Raw genomic sequence first — 12,790 nt, 5'->3', positions numbered from 1 at the left:
CCATTTTGAGTTGTTTTCCTTTAACAAAGCAGATCCAAGAACCTGTGGTAGCTGCAAACCCTGAGGACGCTTGGGGTGCTTGCTGCTACAAAGGGCTATAAGTAATTTCTTATTATACCAGCAATACCACTTCTAGGGTGGTATCCCAAAGAGATCATAGAAGAAAGATGTACAAAAACATTTATAGCATCTTTTTTTTTTTGTGGTGGCAAAGAATTGGAAATTAAGGAGATACCCCTCAATTTGGGAATGGTTAAACAAGTTTTGGTATATGAATGCAATGGAATACTATTGTGCCATAAGAAATGAGGAACAGAGGCTTATACAAACTGATGCTGAGTGAGAAGAGCAGAACCAGGAGAAATTTGTACATAATCACAGACACAACGTATGTGTGACAATCAACTTTGATAGACTGTACTCTTCTCAACTATGCAGGGCTATAAAGTCAACTCCAAAAGACTCATGATGGAGAGAGATGTCTATATTCAGAGAAAGAACTAGAAAGAATGGAGTTTGAATGCACATTGAAGCAAATTACCTGCTCTCTTTCTTTTTCTTGTTTGGTTTTGTTTCCTCTTTCCCATTGTTCATTCCATCTGATAAAATCCTTCTTTATAACCTGACTAATGTCTAATGTGAAAGCATCTGTAGATCCTATACCTGATTATGCTGCCATTGTGGGTGGGGGGGAAGAGAGGGGAAGAAAATTTGAAACTCAAAGAACTGTGGAAGTGACTCTTGTAAACTAAAGGTTAACGAACAAATTAATAAAGACCAAAAAAAAATTTTAAATAGAAAAAGAAAAATAAAACTTTTTCCTCTTTTTCAAAAGTGCATCCTGTAGAGCCAACTGTTTTTCTCTGAAAGAATGTTTTATTTGGATTGGCTGTTATGGCTGCACCTCATTATTATGAAATTGTTCTGCTTTTTTTTTTTTTGTGTAACTAGTAAATGAGTTTAGTTTGGTTTCCTTCTTTTCTGTCTTTCTTCCTAACCATCGCAGTTGTGAGTCTCATGTCTTTATCAGACAGACTTGGGTTTTTTTTGAAGATGTTCAGTGCCCCTCATGGAAAGCAAGTCCCCCCACCCCTTCTTCTTCACTGTATTTCCAAATTCTTCCTCTTCTGAGATTTCCCAGGGAAGCATCCATTTCTTTCCTCAGATTAACAAGGCAGATTTCCTGGAAGTCTTCTGAAGTTAGAACCTGGCTGGTGTTACCACAGGCACCTTGACTGTTCACTCCTCCACCAGCACATTATTTAGCTTCTCAGCTATTTCCTGTTGCTCCTCATCAGAGGAATAGTGCACCCGGACCCACTCACCATCTTTGGCTTTGACCTCACTCAGGCTGGTGCTTTCTCTCCTATCATCATTCTCTTCATCCACTTCCTTTTTCTCAACATCAAGAACTTCAATCCCTGGAATATAATCTTTAGCATCTAATTCACCATTTTCTTGAATTCTTGCTTCTACAGAAGCCTCTGTGAGTTTGTCCCTGATTTTTTTTTTTCTGCAGCAACTGTGGATTCAGGGTTCTGAAGAGCTGAATCAAAATTCTAGCAGGGATCATCACATTTTTGTCTTTATGGGATTCCTGTTGGATCAAATCTTATAGAAGGTCTTCAGTCATGGCCAGAGGGCACTGAGCCATTATCTCCTTTACAATGTTGATTACAACAGTCATAACCTCCCTAGAGTTCTTGTAGGTGATAAAGTTGTTGGCCACAGTCATTAGCAAAGACTAGATAATCTCAAGGGGTACAAGCTGATGGGCTGACAAATCTTTGTCACCTCTTTCTGATGGGGTTGGAGGAACTGTTGTATGAAAGGATAGAAATTAAAAAGAAAGAATTCATAAATACCCACTAATTTGGAGATAAGATCCATGAGCATCATATTGACTTCAGATCTCTCTTCAGAGGTCTTCAGATGCTTCAGAAACTTCTCCATGAAATCTTGGGGATCATGGATCAAATGAATGGCTGGGAAATAAAACACCTGTCTGTGTTTCTTCTTCTTTTGTTTTTCAATATTTTCGTGTCCTTTTCCAGTTTTCCATTTGTGTTTGGAGGTTTTCTTTCCTGTGGCATATTTAACAAGCAAATCTCTTGCTATGGGTCCATCATCCTCAGATTTGCAATCACTGTCTTGTCTCTCATCTTAGCCTTTATCAAGGAAGAATTTTAAACCAGCATCTTAGTCACTTTAGAAAAGCATGCAGTTGTGATCACATTGACAGTTTTGGTATCATTCCAGATGTTTCTCTTGTACAGCTTGATCATCGTGTCCAGAGAGATCTTGGCAGCCATGACATTGCTGTCTCTTAACACTGTGTATGAAATTCTATAGCATTACATTCACTTTATTGTTCTTGTATTTGGCATTGATATTCTTGATACTGGTCACAATATGAGTGTACAAAGTCTTTCACAGAAGCTTATCATGGCAATGCAGAAATTCAAAGAACAACTCAATTAAGCTGGTTGGATTGATAAGATTCCTGTTTCTCAACATCAAAGCCTTGCAAAATGTCATTCAAAGACATACATCCAAGATGCTGTAGTTGTAAGAAAGGTGTTCCTTTAGCTGTTGGGGGAAGTCAACCAGATGTTCTGAATAACAGTAGCCAACCTGGGGCAAGAACATCACCAATTCAGCCAGTTCTTTGCTGGGTTTATTTGGTCGTAATTTGAAAATTTCCACATTGGACCTGTGGTGATTATACTGCTGCAGAAAACCCTCAATATATGCTAAGGGATCCCATTTGATCAGGTTCTGCAACTGCAGCAAATTGCTGGTCAGCTTCTTGTTGTTTCTTCCAGACAAGGTGGTGGTCAGTGAGATCTGTCCTCCCTCTTGGCTCAACACTGGCCCCTAATGCTATTTTAGACCCTGTCTTGCCACTATTAATCAGTAACTATCTCTAAAAATTTGCTCTATCCACTTCAAATTTTTGTGGTTGCTGTCAGCTGTTGATCTCCAGCTCACTATTCCTTCTCACTAATAAATTCTGTTCCTGAATCAAAATCTTCTCCTCTCTCACTCCTGCCCCACTTCAACCATCCTGGCCTCCAAGTTCCACAAGTTCTTCACCTCCCAAGACCTATTTATCCTTGACTATTTCTAATCATTCCTTAAACATTTCTTTCCCCAGGTGGCCAGATTCCTAGGTATGGCTCTGGAGTCAGTTATTGTTGCTGTTTTCTTTTTTCATTTATAATAATGATACTATTTTTTCCAAGGTCTTGGTATCTTCTTCCTTTTAGATATCATTGAAGACCATTCTCAGTGTCCTCAAACTTGTGTTGCCTCCAGCATGGACTTTCTTATTTAATATTATATGTTTTACCATTCACACGTAAAAAAAAAACATTTTAACATTATTTTTTTGTCTTCAAATTTTGGTTTACAGATTTTCTCCCTCCTACCCCTCATTGAGAAGGCAAGCAATCTGACAAAGGTTATATATGTGTAGTTATATAAAACACATTTCCATTTAAATCATTCTGTGAAGAAAACATACAAAAACTCAAGAAAAATAAAGACAGCAAAGGAAAAGTATCTTTGATCTGCATTCAAGCTCTACCAGTCCTTTCTCTGGAGATGGACAGCATCTTACATCATAAATCCTACAAGATTGTCTTGGATCATTGTATTGCTGAGAAGAGCTAAGTTATTTATAGTGGATCATCATACATGTTTGCTGTTACTGTATATAGTGTTCTGGTTCTGCTAATTTCATTTTGCATCAATTCATGTAAGTTTTTCCATATTTTTCTGAGAACATCCTGCTCATCATTTCTTAAAGCACAATAGTATTTCATCACAATCACATACAACAACTTGTTCAGGCATTCCCCAATTGAGGGACATCCCCTCAATTTCCAATTCTTTGCCAACAGAAAAAGAGGACCTAAAAACATTCTGTACATATAGATCCTTTTCCTTTTGTTTTGTTTTTTTTAAATCTCTTTAGGATACAGACCTAGTAGTGGTATTATTTGGTCAAAGAATATGCATGGTTTTATTGCCATGTTACTGTTTTAACCATAGTTTCAAATTGCTCTGTAGAATGATTGAATCAGTATACAACTTCACTAATAGTACATTAATGTTTGATTTTCATACATCACATCCACCATTTGTCATTTTCATTTTTTGATATATTATCCAATCAGACAGGTATGAGATAGTAGCTCAGAGTTGTTTTAATTTGCATTTCTCTCATTAATAGTGATTTAGAGCATTTTTCCTATGACTATAGATAGCTGCGATTACTTTGTCTGAAAACTGCCTATTCATATCATTTGACCATTGATCAATTGAGGAATGACTCTTATTTCTATAATTTCAATTCATTTTTATATATTTGGGAAATGTAGTCTTTATTGGAGAAACTACTATAATTTTTTCACAGTGATGATTATCAACTATGTATTTCTCTCCATCCTATTTTCCCCGTTTATACTTCTCTTTCTGTCTCTGTCTCTCTTCTTCTCTCTATCTCTCTCTCCCTCTCCCTCTCCTCCCTCCATTCCTCTCCATCTCTCCCTCTTTCTCCTTTTACCTGTCCAGTCTCAAAAGTGTTTTGCTTCTGACTTTTACCTCCCCCAAATTGCCTTTGTTCTTCCTTCTCTCAATGCATTCTTCTTTCTCATCCTTTAATTTTATCTTTTAGATAATCATACCATCACATTTAACTCATACCTCTGCTTTCCATCTATATATACTCCTTCTAATTGCCATAATAATGAGACAGTTTTTAGGAGTTTCAAATATAATTTTCCCATGTTTAACCTTATTGAATCCCTTATGATTTTCTTTCCTGTTTACCTATTTGTGCTTCTTTTGCATTTTGTATTTGAAAATCACATTTTCTATTCAGCTCTAGTCTTTTCATCTGAAATGCTTGAAATTCCTGTATTATATTGAATAACCATTTCCCCCTTAAGGATTATACTTAGTTTTTGCTGGGTACATTATTCTTGGTTGTAATCCTAACTCCTTTGCTAGAATTGCCAGAATATCATATTCCAAGCCCTTTGATTCTTTAATGTAGAATGTGTTAAATCTTGTATTATCCTGACTGTGGTTACATGATATTTGAATTATTTCTTTTTGCTTGCTTACAGTACTTTCTCCTTGATCTGGGAAGTCTGGAATTTTATTATAATATTCCTGGGAGTTTTCATTTTGGGATCTCTTTCAGCAAGTTATTGGTGGATTCTTCCCATTTCTATTTTACCATCGGATTCTAGAATATCAGGGCAGTTTTCCTTGACATTTTTCTTGCTCTAGACTCTTTTTAAAATATGATTTTCAGGTAGTCCAAAAATTCTTAAATTCTCCCTCATGGATCTATTTTACAGGTCAGTTGTTTTTCCAGTGAGATATTTTACATTTCTATTTTTTCATTCTTTCCATTGTTTAATGATTTCTTATAAAGTCATTAGCTTCCATTTGACCAATTCTAAATTTTAAGGAATTATTTTCTTCAGTGAGCTTTTGTGTCTCCTTTTTCATTTGACCAATGCTGTTTTTTAAGGGGTTCTTCTCTTCATTGGATTTTTGTACCTCTTTTACCATTTGATCTCTTCTGTTTTTTAAGGTCTTATTTTCTTCAGTATTTTTTGTAGCACCTTTGCCAAACTGTTGACTCTTTTTTCATGATTTTCTTGTATTATTCTCATTTCTTTTCTCAATTTTCCCTCTACCTCTCTTAACTTGATTTTTAAAATTATTTTTGAACTCTTCCATGGTCTGAGTCCAGTTCATATTTTTCTTTGATGCTCTGGATGCAGCAATTTTGCTATGTTGTCTTCTTCTGAGTGTTTTGATCTTCCTTGTCACTACAGTAACTTCCTATGGTCAGATTTTTTCTATTGTTTGCTCATTTTCCAACCTATTTCTTGATTTTTTAACTCTATGCTAATGTAGGGCTCTGTTTCTCAAGTGGGGAGGGGTACTGTCTTAAGCTTCAAGGGTTTTTTTTTTGGTAGCTCTTTTCAGAGGTAATTTTGGGGACCTATATATTTTTGACTCTTCCAAGGTGGTATGATCTAGGGAGAGGTGTGATTATTCTTCTCCTGTATTGTGCACTGGTTTGTGAGTGACCACAAGCACTATTTTTTTTGCCATTTTTCTTTTTTTTTTTTTAAAGCAATTGGGGTTAAGTAACTTGATCAAGGTTACATGGCCAGTTATTTTGTGTGGGTGCCAAGCATCTAAGGCCAGAACCGATCCTGGGTCTCCCAATGCCGGGGACGGTGCTCTTACTCACTGAGCCCCCTTGGCCACCCCTACAAGCACTATTTTCAACCATGGAATTGTGACCAAAATCACTACTCCCCTGAGGTCACAAGCTCTGCTGTGCTTGTGTTCTTCCTCACATTGGAGCTGAGACCCAAGACTGAGACACAGATCCAAGTATAGGCAATGCAATGTCGTCCTGCCCTTAGTGCCAGCAAAAGGAACAATAATCCCTCTCTCACCAGTTGTTTGATTTCCTTACTATCTATGGACTAAAAGATCTGGAAACTACAACTTCTGCCACTGATTCAATCATGCTCAGCCTGCTCCTAGTTTGCTGGGGCTAATCTGTACTGGCATGACCTGGGCTGGCTTGTTCTCCTCTTTTACCATGATGCAACAGACCTTTCCTTCCAACCTTCTAAATTGTCTTGAGCTTGAAAATTGTTTCACTTCATTTTTCTGTGGGTCTAACTTGGAGGGGTTTGGGGGAGAACCCAGATGAGTCTCTGCCTTTACTCTACAATCTTGGATCCACTCTTCCTTCCTTCCTTCCTTCCTTCCTTCCTTCCTTCCTTCCTTCCTTCCTTCCTTCCTTCCTTCCTTCCTTCCTTCCTTCCTTCCTTCCTTCCTTTCTTCCTTCCTTCCTCCCTTTTAAAGAGAGGTATCATCACAACTAGCAAGGTGATAATTAGATAAAACAATAGAGGGCCTAGGTAGACAGGATGTCAAGAAAAATACAAATCATTAATAATGTCATACTGCTAATTAGACTATGTTTTATAATCTCAACATCTTCAAAAGTGGAGAGAATCTAATTAGAATACAATAAATGTAAGTCATTTTAAAAAGTTACATTATCTCATCAATATTCTTTAGTATTTTGGTTTCTCCTAGCATCATGATTGGGATGCAACTAAGACAGTGGCATTGAAGTATGGTGCATTATCCTAATCCAATTCATTGCAATCTTGGCAATAGAATGTACCATGTAGTCATTTTCCCAGCGGAAGTTAAAAAGAGTTACAAATAAACTACCCCCATGGTTAACTTTCTGTTATTTTTGTCATTGTTATGCCTCCATGACTTTGATGCCTTTTCATGATGAGGAGAAGATCCTGGGTTCTAAATGTAATGGAACACGAGTTTTAACAGGTCATAGCAAGCTGTAAAGTGTATGCATGTGAACCCAGCAAAGGGTTGTATGTTTGTCATCTTAGGGTCATCCAAGCTATGTTTGTAGAGAAGCATTTCTAATAATGATTTAAATTTTCCACAAGTCATAAAAACTGCACTGTGGCATAGAGGGATTGTAACATGTATCACTGGAGGATGTAACAACACTGAAGAAATAATGTATTTTGGAAGTATTGAATTTTCCTTTTCCTCATTCGTTACCCATTTTCATTATTCACACACACACACTTAAACATTTTCTGTGCCCAGCTATAACACCCTCACTGATGACTTCATTTAAGTGGCCAGTTATGAATAGGATTCTTTTGGTCACCCTGAATAACAGAAAATGTAAATTAAAAATAAGGTTACAGTTTACAATACAATATATTTCTGGAAAGACAGACATACTAATGCACTGGTGGAGGAGTAATGAATTTGTACAAACATTCTGGAAAGCAGTTTGGAATTATTCTGAGAAAGTAATTAAAAAACCCAAACTTTTTGACTCAGAGATCCACTGGTATGCCTATACCCCATGGAGGTAAATGAAAAAGAAATTCTACCACATGCATTATATTTATAGCAGTACTTTTGTAATGGAAAAGACTTGAAATGAAGGATATTCTCATTATTTGGAGGAATTGCAAAATAAATTGTGATGTGTGAATGTAATCAAATATTACTATGCCACAAGAAATGATGAGTGTGATGAATACAGAAAAGCATGGGAAAATTAATACAGACTGATGCAAAATAAAATAAGTAGAACCAGGTGGGCAATATATACTAAGTACAATAAAACAAATTGAAAGGAGACGCAGAGGCAGGCCCAGAAGGGGCCTGATCAACTCAGAGGGCAAGTTGTCTCACCAACCACAAGGGCCACTCCCAGGCCTATCACCAAAGGGCTGGGACTGAAAAGAGCAAGGTAAGAACCAAATACAGGGGCCCCTGTCCTGGACAGCAAATACTCCTGGGGCTACCACTTCATAGCCCAGAAATTTTTAAAAAAGCCCCTATCAGGACTTCAACTTGGATGACAGAGTGATCCTCACCTGCTCCAAACACCCCCCCGCCCGAAAATATAGTAACTCTTGCCCCAGGGCAAAACCCTCTACAGTAAAGGCTTGGGATCCCTAGAGGAAGGGCATGGCTAGGGCCCTGCCTCAAAATGGGTAGAAAGCAGACTACAAAGACAAAGACTCTGGAGTCCTAATATCCTCAGAGGGAGGAACCAAACTCAGAGGGAGACAATGTGGACTCTACACCCACAGCTGAAACATCAACAGGGAATGGGTCCCAAGCACAGAAAGCTCTACTAGATGAGATCAAAAGGAACTTTGAAAACTAAATGAGAGAGATAGAAACAAAATGAATAATTCTCTCAAAACCAAAAGCAGAATTAGAAAAACATTATAATGAAGAAAACATCTCTCTGAAAAGAAAAGTGTATGATATGGAAATGGATCTCCAAAAATTAACCAAGGAAAATGGTGTGCTAAAACCTAGAATCAACCAAATTGAAACAAATAACTCTACGAGGAACCAAGAATTAGTCAAACAAAACAACAAGAATGAAAAATTAGAAAAAGAGGTAAAATACCTCAAAGAAAAAATAACTGACCTGGAAAACAGATCCAGGAGAGATAATCTGAGAATCATAGGCCTACCAGAAAATCATGATGAAAAAATGAGCCTGGACAACATTCTCCAAGAACTCATTAAGGAAAACTGCCCTGAGATATTAGAACCTGAGGGTAAAATAAAATGGAGAGAATCCTCTGGACACTTGCTGAAAGAGATCCCAAACTGAAAAGTCCTCGAAATGTTGCAGCCAAACTCCAGAACTACCAGATAAAAGAGAAAATACTTCAAGTGGCCAGAAATAAACAATTCAAATATCAAGAATCCACAGTGAGGATCGCACAGGATTTGGCAGCCTCTACACTGAAAGATCAGAGGCAGTGGAATACAATTTTCTGGAAGGCAAAAGAGCTGAGGTTACAACCAAGGATCACATACGCAGTGAGACTGAGCATATTCTTCCAGGCAAAAAGATGGTCATTCAATGATATAACAGAGTTCCAGACCTTCCTGATAAAAAAAAAAAAGCCAGAACTCAATGGAAAATTCAACCTCCAATTACTAGATGCAACGGTGATATAGAAAGGTAAACAAGGAAAACACACACACACACACACCCTGCTATTTGATAAGAACAAACTGGTTATAGACAAGTAGAGGGTATGAGTATAAAATACACAAAATGACGATTTAAAAATCTTATTAAGGGCTACAAAGGGACTGCAATGGAAGAAAGGGAATGAATGAAGTGGAAAAGGGTAAATTATGCCACACAAAAAGGCATAAAAACTGAATAGCAGAGGAAAAGAAGGGAGGGAGATGGGAATCATATTAGCTTTTCCCTCATTGGTTCTGTTGCAAGGAGGGAATAACAACAAGTTAAGCATAGGACTCTATGGAGAAGAAATGCAAAAAATATCATTTTAGAGGAAAAGAGGGGAGGGAGAGGAGCTTCACATGAGATTTGTTCCTGTCACTCTTGGTGCGAAGAAGAAATAACATACTTCATTAAGTATAAAAATATCCTACAGTCAGTAGGAGGAGGAAAGGGCTATGAAAGGGGGTGGGGTGGTTAGTAGGGAGGGAAGAAGTAAAGGGAAAGGGGAGGAAAAGGGAGGGGGGCTGATAAAGGAATACTGAGGGAGGCGGTGGTCTAAAGGAAAACTATTAAGGGGGGAAAATATGAACATTAACAGGGGCAGGAATAGGATGGAGGGAAAGAAATAGATAACAATCATAACTGTAAATGTGAATGGAATGAATTCTCCCATAAAACGGAGACAGATAGCAAAATGGATTAGAAATCATAATCCTAAAATATGCTGTTTACAAGAAACACATCTGAAACAGAGGGATACACACAGGGTAAAGGTAAAAGGCTGGAGTAAAAGATATCATGCCTCAGCTAAAGTAAAAAAAGCAGGGGTAGCAATCCTTATCTCAGATAAAGCAAAAGCAAAAATTGACCTAATTAAAAGAGATAAGGAAGGAAACTATATCCTGTTAAAAGGCACCATCGAGAATGAAGCAATATCATTACTTAACATATATGCACCAAGTGGTTTAGCATCCAAATTCCTAGAGGAGAAGGTAAAGGAATTAGAGGAAGAAATATTTAGCAAAACTATACTAGTGGGAGACCTTAATCTCCCCCTCTCTGAACTTGATTAATCTAACCTCAAAATAAACAAGAAAGAAGTTAAGGAGGTGAACAGGATTTTAGAAAGATTAGGTATAATAGATCTCTGGAGAAAACTGAATGGGGATAAAAAGGAATATACTTTCTTCTCAGGGGTTCATGGCACATACTCAAAAATTGAACACGGTCTAGGGCATAAAACCTCCCAATTATATGCAGTAAGGCAGAAATATTAAATGCATCCTTTTCAGATCATGATGCAATAAAAAATATATGCAATAAAGGCCCATGGAAAGACAGACTAAAAACTAATTGGAAATTAAACAATTTAATCCTAACGAATGAGTGGGTCAAACAAGAAATTATAGAAACAAGCAGTAATTTCATTCAAGAGAATGATAATAATTAGACAACATACCAAAATTTGAGGGAAGCATTAAAGACAGTTCTTAGGGGAAGTTTTATATACCTGAGTGCATACATGATTAAATTAGAGAAAAGGGAGGTCAATGAATTGGGCATGAAATTGAAAAACCTAGAAAAAGAACAAATTCAAAATCCCCAATTAAATACTAAATTAGAAATGTTGAAAACCAAAGGAGTGACTAATAAAATTGAAATTAGGAAAACTATTGAATTAATAAATAAAACTAAGAGCTGGTTTTATAAAAAAAAAAACAACAAAATTGATAGACCCTTAGTCAATATGATAAAGAAAAAGAAAGAAGAAAACCAAATTATGAGTATCAAAAATGAAAAGGGTGAATCTACCTCCAGTGAAGAGGAAATCAAAACAATAATTAGCAATTATTTTTCCCAATTGTATCCACATAAATTTGACAATCTTAGGGAAATGGATGAATATTTACAAAAATACAAGTTGCCCAGATTAACTGAAGAGGAAGTAAATTACTTAATTCACCCCATCTCAGAAAAAGAAATTGAGCAAGCCAAAAGTGAACTCCCTAGGAAAAGATCTCCAGGGCCAGGTAGATTTACTAGTGAATTCTATCAAACATTTAAAGAACAATTGATTCCAATACTCTACAAACTATTTGGGAAAATTAGTGAAGAAGGAGTCCTACCAAAATCTTTTTATGACACAAATATGGTACTGATACCTAAATCAGGAAGAAATAAAGCAGAGAAAGAAAATTATAGACCAATATCCCTCAGGAATATAGATGTAAAAATTCTAAATAAAATACTAGCAAAAAGACTAGAGCAACTTATCTCAAGAATAATACACTTTGATCAGGAAGGATTTATTTCAGGAATGCTAGGATGTTTCAATATTAGGAAAACCATCAGCATAATTGATCATATCAACAATAAAACTAGCAGAAACCACATGATCATCTCAACAGATGCAGAAAAGGCTTTTGACAAAATACAACATCCATTCCTATTAAAAACATTAGAAAGTATAAGGATAAATGGATCCTTCCTTAAAATAATAAGTAGCCAACAGCAAGTATTATATGTAATGGGGAGAAGCTAGAAGCATTTCCAATAAGATCAGGGGTGAAACAAGGGTGTCCAGTATCACCCCTCTTATTCAATCTGGTACTAGAAATGTTAGCAGTAGGAATTAGAGAAGAAAAAGGAATCAAAAGAATTAAATTACGCAAAGAAGAGACCAAGCTATCACTCTTTGCAGATGATGTGATGATATACTTAGAGAATCCTAGAGAATCAAGTAAAAAAACTACTTGAGACAACAAATAAATTTGGCAAAGTTGAAGGATATAAAAATAAACCCACATAAATCCTTTGCATTCCTATATATTTCCAATGAAATTTAATATCAAGAGATAGAAAGAGAAATCCTATTTAAAGTTACTGTAGGCTCTACCTGCCAAAAGAAACCCAGGACCTGTATGACCACAACTACAAAACACTTTTCACACAAATAAAGTCAGATTCCAACTAATTGGAAAAAAAAATTGCCTTGGTATGGGTAGAGCTAATATAATAAAAATGACAATTTTACCTAAATTAATTATATATTTAGTGCCATACCTATTAATTTACCAAAAAACTACTTTATAGAGGTAGAAAAAACAGTAACACATAGGGGCAGCCAGGTGGCTCAGTGACTAAGAGCATCGGTTCCAGTGTTGGGAGGACCTGGGG

General features: G+C 36.5%; 1 pseudogene; it reads right to left on the bottom strand.

Moving 5' to 3' along the window:
• Nucleotides 1-790: 790 nt before the first annotated feature.
• On the bottom strand, nt 791-6,645 carry LOC138168780 (protein SDA1 homolog; annotated as a pseudogene).
• Nucleotides 6,646-12,790: the final 6,145 nt, after the last annotated feature.

The sequence above is a fragment of the Petaurus breviceps genome, unplaced genomic scaffold, assembly GCF_028583685.1.
Source record: "Petaurus breviceps papuanus isolate PSGF00001 unplaced genomic scaffold, PetGlider_PUasm1.0 37, whole genome shotgun sequence".
Taxonomy (NCBI): domain Eukaryota; kingdom Metazoa; phylum Chordata; class Mammalia; order Diprotodontia; family Petauridae; genus Petaurus; species Petaurus breviceps.
The sequence above is the reverse complement of the archived record's forward strand: the minus strand, read 5'-3'. Positions and strand labels throughout refer to the sequence as shown.